The sequence below is a fragment of the Papio anubis genome, chromosome X (assembly GCF_008728515.1).
Source record: "Papio anubis isolate 15944 chromosome X, Panubis1.0, whole genome shotgun sequence".
In the NCBI taxonomy this organism is placed as follows: domain Eukaryota; kingdom Metazoa; phylum Chordata; class Mammalia; order Primates; family Cercopithecidae; genus Papio; species Papio anubis.
Genome location: NC_044996.1, coordinates 52,809,443 through 52,821,596, shown reverse-complemented (window position 1 = coordinate 52,821,596; position 12,154 = coordinate 52,809,443).

The following is a 12,154-nucleotide window of genomic DNA, read 5'->3' as shown; positions in this document are numbered from 1 at the left end:
AATGTCATCCTTCCCCTATCCCCTGGAGTCTGCGGATTTGAGGGAGTGAGAGCTCAGTGATTGGGATCACTAGATTCAACTCAGTGCTGCCCTGTCATAGCAGAGGGTAAAACCATGCTGAGCTCAGCCAGTGCCCATGTACAGAGGGAGCATTTGGACAAGACCTAGCCAGAGGAGAACTGCCCATTCCACTAGCTAGAACTTTAGTTTCTTAGCAAGCCTCTCCACTGGGGGTCAAAGTGCTCTGGGGTCCTAGGTAAACTTGAAAGGCAATCTAAAACACAAGGACTGAAACTCCTAGGCAACTCTCAGTGCTGGGCTGGCCTCAGAGCCAGAGGACTACGCTGGCACATGACTTAGGGAGACACTAGCTAGGGCAGCTAAAGTAGAGCATGCATCACCCTTTCCCCAACCCCAGGCAGCTCCGTTCACAGCAACGAAAGTGTCTCCTTCCTTCTCCTTAAGAGGTGGAGAGAGAAGAGTAAAGAGAACTTTGCTTGCATGTTGAATACCAGCTCAGCCACAGTAGGATAGGGCACCAGGCAGACACGAGGACCCCATTCCGGGCCCTAGGTCCCAGATGACATTTCTAGACATGCCCTGGGCCAAAAGGTAACTTGCTGCCTTAAAGGAAGGATGCAGTCCTGGCAGGATTCATCATCGGCTGACTAAAGAGTCTTTTGGGCCCTGAATAACCAGCAGCAATGTACAAATATAACGCTGTGAACCCTGAGCTCTGAGACATGCTGACTACACATGTGACCCAGCACATTCCCAGTTGTGATGGCCACAATGAAAGACTCTCTCTGTTTAAGAAAAGCAGAGGAAAAAGTAAAGGAGATTTTGTCTTGCGCCTTAGGTACTAACTCTGCCACAGTGGGACAGAGCAACAAGCAGGCCTTGGGGTCCCTAAGTTTAGGCCTAGGCTTTTGGACAACATTTCCAGACCTGCCTTGGGCAAGAGGGAAGCCCCCTGCTCTGAGGGGTGAGTCCCAGGCCTGGCAGCATTCACCAAAAGCTGACTAAAGAGCTTCTGGACTTTAAATGAATACTGGTGATCACCTGGCAAAACACTTCATTTGCCAGTGGTGGTAGTGGCCACAGGGAGACACTCTCTTGCCTGTGGAAAGAGGAGGGGTGAGAAGGACTTTACATTGTGGTTTGAGTGACAGCTTAGCTGCAGTAGAATAGAACATCAGGCAAATTTCTAAAGGTTTTTACTACAATCCCTTGCTTCCAGAAAGCATCCCCAGACCCACCAGGGGCCTGGGAGAACTTGTCACCCTGAAGGGAAGTACACAAACATGGCTAACTTTGCCACCTGCTGATTTTACAGCCCTAGGGCCTTCAGTGAATGTAAGTGGTAGCCAGGTAGTGGTAGCTAGGTAGTGGTTAGAAAGGGCATTGGGCAAGACCCAGTGCTGTGCAGGCTTCAGGTCTGATCCAGCATGGGCATACTGGTGGTGCCCATAGGAGTGCTAGCATCACCACACTTCTAGTTCCAGGTCACTCAGCACAGAAAGAGAGGTCATTTGGGAGAAGGAAACAAAAAACACAATGGTTTCTGCCTGATAATCCAGAGAATTTTGAGTGGTCTTATCCCAGACCACCAAGGCAGTATATGTGTCTACACAAAGCACAGAAATATTGGGCTTGGGGCCAAAGACCCTTCTAATACCTGGAATGCCTTCTCAAGAAGTACAGATACAAACAAGCCCAGAGTGTGAAGAATATAATAAATACCCAACTTTTTAATGCCCAGACACTGACAAACATCTACCAGCATCAAGATCATTCAGGAAAATGTGACCTCACCAAAAGAAACTACATAAGGCATCAGGGAACAATCCTGGAAAAACAGAGACATGTGACTTTTCAGACAGATAATTCAAAATAGTTATATTGAGAAAACTCAACAAAATTCAAGACAACACAGAGAAGAAATTCAGAATTCTAGCACATAAATTTAACAAAGAGATTGAAATAATTTAAAATCAAGAAAAAGTTACAGAATTGAAACATGTAATTGACATACTGAGGAATTCATTAGAGTCTCTTTGTACCAGAATTGAGCAAGGAAAAAATAGTGAGTTTGAAGACAGGCTACTTGAAAATACACAGTCAGAGAAGATAAAAGAAAAAAGAATATAAAACAACCAAGCATGCCTTCAAACATGAATGAGAAATACAGACATTCCCAGACAAACAAAAACTGAGAGATTTCATCAACACCAGACCTGTCCTACAAGAAATGCTAAAGGTAGTTCTTCAATTTGAAAGAAGAGGTTGTTGATGGGCAGGAAGAAATAATCTGAATGTACAAAACTCACTGGTAATAATATATTCTCAGAGAAACACAGTATTTAATACTGTAATTGTGTTGTGTAAACTACTCTTAAGTAGAAAGACTAAATGATGAACCAATGAAAAATAATAACTACAACATTTCAATACATAGACAATACAATTAAAACAAAAAGAAACAAAAAAGGTAAAAAGTGGTGGGGATGAAGTTAAACTTCAGAGCTTTTATTAGTTTTTTTGTGCTATCAGTGTTAAGTTGACACCAGTTTAAAATAATGAGTTGCAAAATAATATTTGCAAGCCTCATGGTAACCTCAAATTGGAAAATATACAATTGATATGCAAAAAAGAAAAAGTAGGTAATTAAATCACACCACCTGAGAAAATCACCACCACTAAAAGGAAGAGAGGAAAGAAAAAAGAAGGGAAAGACCACAAAACAATCAGAAAACAAATAATAAAATGGCAGGAGTAAGTCCCTACTTATCAATAATAACACAAGGGACTAAACTCTCCAATCAAAAGACATACAGTGGCTTAAAGGATTTACAAACAAGACCCCATGATACGTTACCTACAAGAAGCACTCTTCATCTATAAAGATACACATAGTCTGAAAATAAAGGGATGGAAAAAGATATTCCATAACAACGGAAACCAAAAAATGTAGGAGTAGCTATGCTTATACGAGACAAAACAGATTTCAAGACAGCAACTGTAAGAAGAGACAAAGTCATTATATAATGATAAAGAAATGAATTCAGCAACAGGATAAAATGACTGTAAATATAAATGCACCCAACACTGGAGTATCCAGATATATGAAGCAAATATTATTAGAGACAAAGAGAGACAGATCCCATACATTAATAGCTAGAGACTTCAACACCCCCACTTTCAGCATTGGACAGATCTCCCAGACAGAAAGACAAGAAAGAAACATTAAATTTATTCTGCACTATAAAACAAATGAATTTAATATATATGTACAGAACATTTTATCAAAAAGCTGCAAAATACACATTCTTCTCCTCAGCACATGGATAGTTCTCAAGGATACACCATATGTTATGTCACAAAACAAGTCTTAAAACAATCTAATCATGAAAATAATATCAAGCATCTTCTCTGGCCACAATGCAATATGACTAGAAATCAACAAGAGGAATTTTGAAAACTACATAAACACGTGGAAATTAAATCATATTCTCCTGAATTACTGGTGGGTCAGTGAAGAAATTAAGAAGGAAATCACATACTTTGTGATTCCATTTATTTGAAATGTCCAGACAACAAATCGATAGAGATGGAAAGGAGGACTGGTGGTTGTCAGAGTTTGGCAAAAAGAGAGAATAGGGAGTAATTGCTAATGGGTAAGAGGTTTTTCAGGGGGCTAATGAAAATATTTTACAATTAGGTAGTGACAATGGTTGCACAACTCTGTGAATATGATTTAAAAATCACTTAATTGTGCAATTTAAATGAGTGAATTTTATGGTATGTGAATTATATCTTAATACAGCTTTTATAAATTAAAAGAATTTACCCTTCCTGGTTTTAACCTTAACATTTAGAGTCAAAAACATAAGTACCAAGTGTAGGAGTGAGAAGCCAGGACAAGGATAGTTGAGCTCATGCAGAGAACACAGAATATAAAATAGGCACTAGAGTGCACTGAATGAAAGTCATCAGAAGCACATGTTCAAGATGGAGTAAAGAGTCTGTACCCAAGTATGAATTCAGAATAATGCCATTTATTATATCTGAATAGCCAAGCTGGAGTAAGGGTGTAACGCCAAGGTTTTCTTTGACGTTTTGTCAAGCTTTTTACTCAGAAGGTGAAAGAAGCAAAGAGAGGATTTGTTAGTCCAAATCCAATTCCACTAGAAAGGATCAGTGAAATGGAAATGAATCTTGGGAATGGGAAGTAAGTGATCCTATCATTTCAGGGTTTTGTGACAGCCAAAGAAGTAATGGGTGGGCAAATTTCAATAACTGTGTATAATTCTGTGACAGGAAATTCGAAGAGGGTCTTTGGCTCAAAGTTTGTGAGAAGTGAAATCAACAGTACAATCAATAAATAACAAGGTCAAGGACGGTGGTTCATGCCTGTAATCCCAACACTTCGGGAGACTGAGCGGGGAGAATGACTTCAGCCCAGGAGTTTGAGACCAGTCTGAGCAATATAGTAAGACTCCATATCTACAAAATGTGTGTGTGTGTGTATATATATGTGTGTGTATATACACACACACACACACACATATATATATATAGAGAGAGAGAGAGAGATCTATCTATCTATCTATCTATCTGTCTGTCTATCTATCTATCAATCTATCTATCTGCTAGTCATAGTGGAGCGCAACTGCAGTACTAGCTACTTAGGACGCTGAGGTGGGATGATACCTTGAGGTCAGGAGTTGGAGGCTGCGGTGAGCTATGATTGTATCACTGTATTGCAGCCTGGGCAAAAGAGGAAGCCTCTGTCAAAAAGGAGGGAAGGGAGGGGTGGAGGGAAAGGAACAAGAAATAGAAGGGGGAAGGGAAGGAAGGAAGGGAGGGGAGGGGAGGGAGGGGAGGGAGGGGAGGGGGAGTGGAAGGAAGGGAAGGAAGGAAGGGGAAGGAAGGAAGGAAGGAAGGAAGGAAGGAAGGAAGGAAGGAGAGAAAAGAGAAAGAAAGAAAGAAAGAAAGAAAGAAAAGAGAAAAGAAAAGGAAGAGAGAGAAGAAAGAAAAGAAAGAAAGAAAGAAAGAAAGGAAAAGAAAGAAAGAAAGAAAGAAAGAAAGAAAGAAAGAGAGGGGAAGGAAGGAAGGAAGGAAGGAAGGAAGGAAGGAAGGAAGGAAGGAAGGAAGGAAGGAAGGAAGGAAGGAAGAATGGAATATTAGAAGGAAGGGAATATGGAAGATAACAAGAATGGAAGATGGAGCAGACGAAATAACCCTAGCCAAGGGAGCCAAGTGCATAGTATTTTACAGTTGGTATTATCATTCATTCATTAATTGATTTATTCATCCATTCAGCAAACATTGGTATGTATGGAGCACTAGACTGGAGTTACAAAAATGAATCAAATTTGTCTCAAGGAGCCAAAGCCCAGCCTGAGGTTTGGAGTTTAGAGAGGGATGACAGGCATGGACATAAACAATTATAACACAATGAATTAATGTTGTCAGTTATGAGGTTTTTTTTTTAAGCATTCAAAATATGTGTCAAGTAACAGGAGCACAGAGGAAAGCAAAAATATAACTGCTCCTTTAAGGAAGTTAGAGGATTAAATGCATGCAAATGTTTGGGGAAGTTTCAGAGAGATGGCACTTACCTGAATGATAATTAGGAATCAATGAGACTGACAAGATGAAGCAGGTCAGCAAATCATTTCATGAAAAGAATACTGCATGTGCGCTAACACAACATTTACAAAGCATTTACTTATCTATTATCTGATTTGATCATTATAATATACCTGAAAAACAGGTAAGGAAATTTTTATGATCTACGTTTTACAGCCAAGGAAACTGAAGCTCAGATTAGGAGTGAAAGCAATTTCCTTACAAATGGCAGAATTAACGTCTCATCTAGATTTTCTTTATACTTTTTCAATAGGAAAAAGGAAAAATGAAATGTTATCTGGACTCATAAGAGCAGTCAGAAAGGTAAAAGATGAGAGTGAATTTTGAATAAGAAAATGGATTTTGAGTTCTTTTTGTATTTTTCCCCCTTTGGAACAAGATGAAGAATTGAGATAGACCCCTGCCTGGATTAGATTAGAAAGAACTTCCCCACTCCTGTTTTATCCATCAAAGATAATGATTTTCCAACAGAAACTGATAGAATAAACGTCCTTAAGATAAAATGTTTTAAGTCCTTAATAAGTAAAAACACCTGTAGCTCTAAAGGGATTTAAAGCTCCTGGCCCAAGGGAGTTACACCTAAAGATTCTGAGTGACCATGTAACTTCCATATAATCACCAAATACTACTGTTAACTTCGAGAAATTATGAAAATCTGGATAGATACATTCTAGAAGTCTAGAGACAGGCAACTATTCTAATTTTCAGTATATACAAGAATATATAATTCAAATATTAAAAACAATGAGCTTGATGTTTATTCCTGGCGATATTCTAAAATAGAATATTAAATAAACAGTTTGTGGGCACTTAGAAAAGGAAGCTGTGATTTATTCAGAGCCAACATGGATTCACCAAGACCATGTCATGCCAAGTCTACATAAATTACCCATAATTTGCCCCTTACTCCAACTGGTATATTTAGGATCTTTTTAATTACCTATTATTTTTACATAGTTGATATGTTATAAATTCGCAGCTTAATGTCTTTCTTTTTATTTAACATTATTTCTCTCAGTATGCATCCAATAAATATGTACCTAATTTCTACTACGTGCCAAACACTGTGTTGTGCTCTGAGCACAGAATGCTGAATTATAGGCTATTTCCCCACTTATTAAAATTTATTCATATTCAAATTTAATATTTAAATATTTGAAATTTAATATTTTGCTAATAGTCTATTATGCATATGTGTCACTATTTATTCTCCAAATTATGATTTTTTAAATTATTTTATATTTTTTCACTATTATAAGCAATGTTATATTAAATACACTGGCAACAAAGCTATTTTTGTGTTTTGAATTTTTCCTTGGGATGTATTTCTTAGAAATGTGATTACAAAGTCAAGGGATATGAGCATTTTAATACCCTTACTATATATTTCCAAATTGCTTCCTATAAAGGTATTACCAATTTCCAGTCCCATCACTATAAGTGGATGTCCATCTCACTGAACACTTGCCAATACACAGCATTTATTTCTCAGACAGATTGGTTAAAACAAATAATATGTTAATTTCAAAATTTGCAATTGTCTGAATAGCAGTGAGATTATACTTCTTTTTTATATTTATTACATTTAATCCCTCTTCTTTGATGTGTGTGATCATGCTTGTTGACAGTTTTCATTGGGCGTTAATGTTTTCTTAATGATTTGCACAAGCTCATATAATATACACAAAAATAACACTTTTCCAGTCATATTTTTTTGTAAATGTTTTGTAAATGTTTTGTAAAAATTTACATTTTGTAAATGTTTCCCAAATTTGTCTTTTTATGTTGTTTTCATATTTATACTTTTGCCATATGGAAGTTTTAAAAATCTATGGTCAAATCTATTGGTCTTCTCATTGATTTTTTTCCATTGCCTTTATACTTTAAAAGTCCTTTCCCATTCAAAGATCAGAAAAAAAAAAAAAAACAACACTCTATTTATGTCTTTTTGTTATTTCATATTTTTACACCTCATTTCCCTTTTAAATAGAGTTATTAGGCTGGAAGCTCATAGATGCACTTTAGACACAGTTTACCTGGATTTCCAGAAGACATTTCTGAAAATCTTCAATATCTGCCATCTCACTGGCTATTTTCCTATGCTTACAATGATGTTCAATTCATCCCTGTTCTGAATGCAAAAACATTTAAAAAAAAAAAAAAAAACTTTCTTAAAATGTTCTTCTTACTTGACTTTCATGGTAAAATTATCCTCTCTGGATTCTCCTGATTCCTCTTTTGACCATTCCTTCTGTTTTTATTTTACCACTGTTTTGGCACCTTAAAGGCTAGTGTTACCTTAAATTCTGCCTTTAGTTCACTACACAGTCTCTCTGGATGATTTCATCCACTACCATACCTTCAACTATCATCTACATGTGGATGTTCACAGCTCAAATTTCTTCCATGAGTTCTACATCTTTATATATAAGTGTCTTCTGGACATACCCATCTGGTTCTCCTACTTGGGAACACGATGGATAATCTTTCACAAGCTGCCATCAACTTTTATTTACATAATTATCACCTTCAATTTGTCACTCAGTCCACCTTATAGAATGTATTCACTTTACATTTCTGTCATATTTAATTATCAACATTTGCTAAATATGCCTAGCCTTGTTCGTAACACCGCACCTTTTGGATGCTATTCTCCTTGCCTGAGACATCCTTTATACAAACTCCTACTCATATCTTCAAGACCCAGCATAAATGCTAGTTCCTCAATTATGTCTTACTTATTTTTGTCATATGTGATTATTCCAGTTTCTGTATTCCCAGAACACTTTGTTTTTATTTCTTACCAAGTTATATTTTAATTTATCCAATTAAATTTTGGTTTTCTTTGACAGAATATGAGCTTCTAAAGAGTAGGGTACATTTGTATCATTCTTATTGGCCCAGTATCTAGGATTTTCATATATAATTTGGCTCAATTAATGTCTATTGAACTAATGATATATTTGTGGACAAGATAGAGAAATGTGAGCTGGATAATATTATTCATTAAATAATTGGTTCTCAACCAATTGGATACTCAGAATTACTTATGGGATTTAAGAAACATACTTCAGTCCTATTATCCAAAGATTTTTATTCAGTAAATTTAGCAAAGTCTCTCCAGGTATATGTATGTTTTAAAATGCCATATGTCATTTTGATGTACCACCAGTGTTAAGCACCTCTGAGATAGAGTCACGAATGTACTCACAGGCATTCTTTGATAATTGATGTCAACTGGGAGGAAATATCTTTTGGGATGTGAAAATGTGCATGTGTCCTGAAAAGGATGTATGCTGAACTGCTGACAGTGGTCTCCTGTGTGATATGGTTCTAGAAGTGAGGAAAAGAGAATGTTTTCAATTCATACACAATAAAAAAGAATAAAGGATTAATTATAGGTGATTGTTAATTTTGTGTATGTGTTTTGTATGTTTCAGTTTCTTATGTATTTCAAAGTGTTTATACCATATAACCCAGCAATTTAGTTCCTCAGAACTGATCTTCAAAGGAAGAAAAAGCTGTATCACAAAGTTACCCATAATAGTGATATTTATAAAAGCAAAATTCTATAAACAACCTAAAAGCTTCATAATAATGTAATAGGGAGACGAATTAGGGCACATCAACATAATGGACTATTTTTATAAATTAAAAATACCAATTAAGACCACAATGTAGCATCATAAAAATTATTCACAAAACAATGCTTACTAAAAATAGAAAAAATAAATTTCACATATATATCCTAATCAAGACTATATAGAACACAAACGTGAATGAAACTTAGAAGGGATAAAATATAATATACTATATAAGAGTATGGGTTCTTGATTCAAATTATTTAGGTTCAAAACCAAGCTTTGCCAATTGTGTATCTTAGACAAGTCACTTAACTTCTTTGTGACTCAGCTTCCTAATCTATAAATTGAGGATTATACTAACCGAGTGCAATTGTTTAAGGATTTAATGAGAATATACATACAAAAGGACTTAGAATCATGTCTGGCACATAACAATACTACTCATAGTGTGTCTATTGTTGGCTGTGCATTTTCTATGGGTTTTATATATATCAACATGTTTATGCCTTAAAATAACCCTATGAGGTATTTAATGTGTTGAGTCAGTTCTGTTGAATCACCGTCTTCAACCCTCTGTTGTAACATTCTAGGGAACACTCCACAATTATTTTACTCATTCTGAATTATTTTGCTTTAAACTCCCACATTTAAATCTACCATCCTATTGGATTCTATGTAGTAGGAACCATGGGATCACTTTATTATTTTAAAAAGTCATTCTATCACAGAGACACATGCACACATATGTTCATTGCAGCCCTATTCACAATAGCAAAGACATGAAATCAACCTAAATGCTCATCAATGGTAGACTGAGTAAGGAAAATGTATGTATACACCATGGAATACTACGCAACCATGGAAAACAATGCAATCATGTCTCTTATAGAAACATAGATGGAGCTGAAGGCCATTAACTAATGCAGGAACAGAAAACCAAATACCGTATTTTCTCATTTACAAGTGAGAGCTAAATGATGAGAACACATGAACACACAGAGGGAAAGAAGAGACACTGGGGCCTACCATAGGGTGGAGGGGCCACGGTGGGAGAAGGGAGAGGATCAGGAAAAATAATCGGTACTAGGCGTAATACCTGGGTGATGAAATAATCTGTACAGCAAATCCCCATGACACAAGTTCACCTATATAGCAGATGTGCACATGTACCCCTGAACTAAAATAAAAGTTAAATTAAAAAACTACATCCCCCAAAGTGCTTCATCACCTATCAACACTATCAATTAAGAAAGAAAAAGAAGTCATCACAAAATCCTCTGCCAGGCAATACTACTTGAGTCATGGTCTTCACACCTGTGTACCAGGGTTTACTTTCTTCCTTTTTCCCTCCAGCCTGAAAACCTGAGGCAAGTGGCTTTTACTTTTTTCTCAGTTTTTTTTTTTTCTTTTTAAGCTAAGCAGCAATTTGCCTAAATATCTGCTGCTTGCCTTCTGATCCTCCAGTTCCTGGAGGGAACCTGCATTATTCCATACAACTACCATCTTGCCTCTACCCTTCCCTACCTGACCCCCATCTTTCTCCCGACAAATCTAATCGCTTTTGGAGGCAAGTATAGTGACATTATGGGGGTTAGTAAGAATCCGTTGCTCTTCCTTTACATCTCAACTCAGGTGTTCTTTTCTCAGGAAAGTTTTCCCCTCTCTCCCTGACAGGTCAGTTCCCATGCTCTCATGACACTTACACCTCTCCTTTACAGCATTTTTATTCTTGTGATCATACATGCACTTGTATGATTCTCTAATGTCTTCTTCTCCTACTAGACTGAAAGCTCCATGAGAGAAGGTCTAGTGTGTGTTTTTGGTCTAGTGTGTGCCACTGAATACCAGCACAGAACATAGAGCCTAGAACACAGCACATGCTTAAAAGTATTTTTTGAATAAATGGTGAATAAATCAGTGAATGAATAACCCTTTACTTCCATATATAGATTCAGAGAAACAGAGTCCATACTCTCACATCTGTAGAATGCCAGCGGATCCCAGTAGCAGGCTTACATCAAAATTTTCCAAGACTGGATTCAAGCTCAAGCAACGAGGTGGCCATACTATTTAAGCCATCATAGGGATGCAGTGACCACAGTACCATACACATAGTTTGGAGTTTAATAAATTAGTGTTCATTGACTGACTTAGCAGACAATGAAGAGTGATTTCACTATTGTGCCAAATGAGACAAATTAAGAAAATATGTGAAGAAATTCTTTTCTAAAGGAGTATTAAAAATGAAAATGGAAAAAATGGCCCATATCCACACTAGAACTTGAGGAGGACCAAAGCAAGTACTAGTGGCAGAAACTGCCTTTTTCTCTATATAATTTGATTTCAGAAGTTTGAGGTTCATCAAAGAGTAAAAGTGCTTTGGGGAATTGAGATTTTGAGATGTGATTCCTTTGCACCCATATATTAATCTTAGGATACTGTGTCCAGTGTTGGAATACACAATTTTTTAAAGGCATAAAAAGCTTGAATAGTATCTGGAAAAGAGTGACAAATGTGACTAAAATATATTCAAATAAGGTCTAGGGAAAATTTGAAACTTCAGTCCAGAGAAGAGTAGGCTAAGAATGGTGGTTTCATAATTGTTTTCAGGGTTTTTGCTCTCTTTTATCTTGTTTATCACAGAAAAGTAACAATTTTCCATATCTACTAAGGGTGGATTAAAAGAAGCTGCTCTTAACAGCAACTTAACAAGCTTGTTTAACATAAAGAAGAATTCCCCAAAAGTAAGAATTGCTAGTTACATAAATTAGTGACTGATGGGTGTCAGGAATCTCCTTTAAGAAGATCTTTAAGAAAACAGATCAATTCCTCCTAATTTGAAAGGCTTTCTGGAGCTACTTAAAGTCAGGGGCAGGGCTGGTGCGGCTGCTATGAGGACTATATGACCTTTTAAG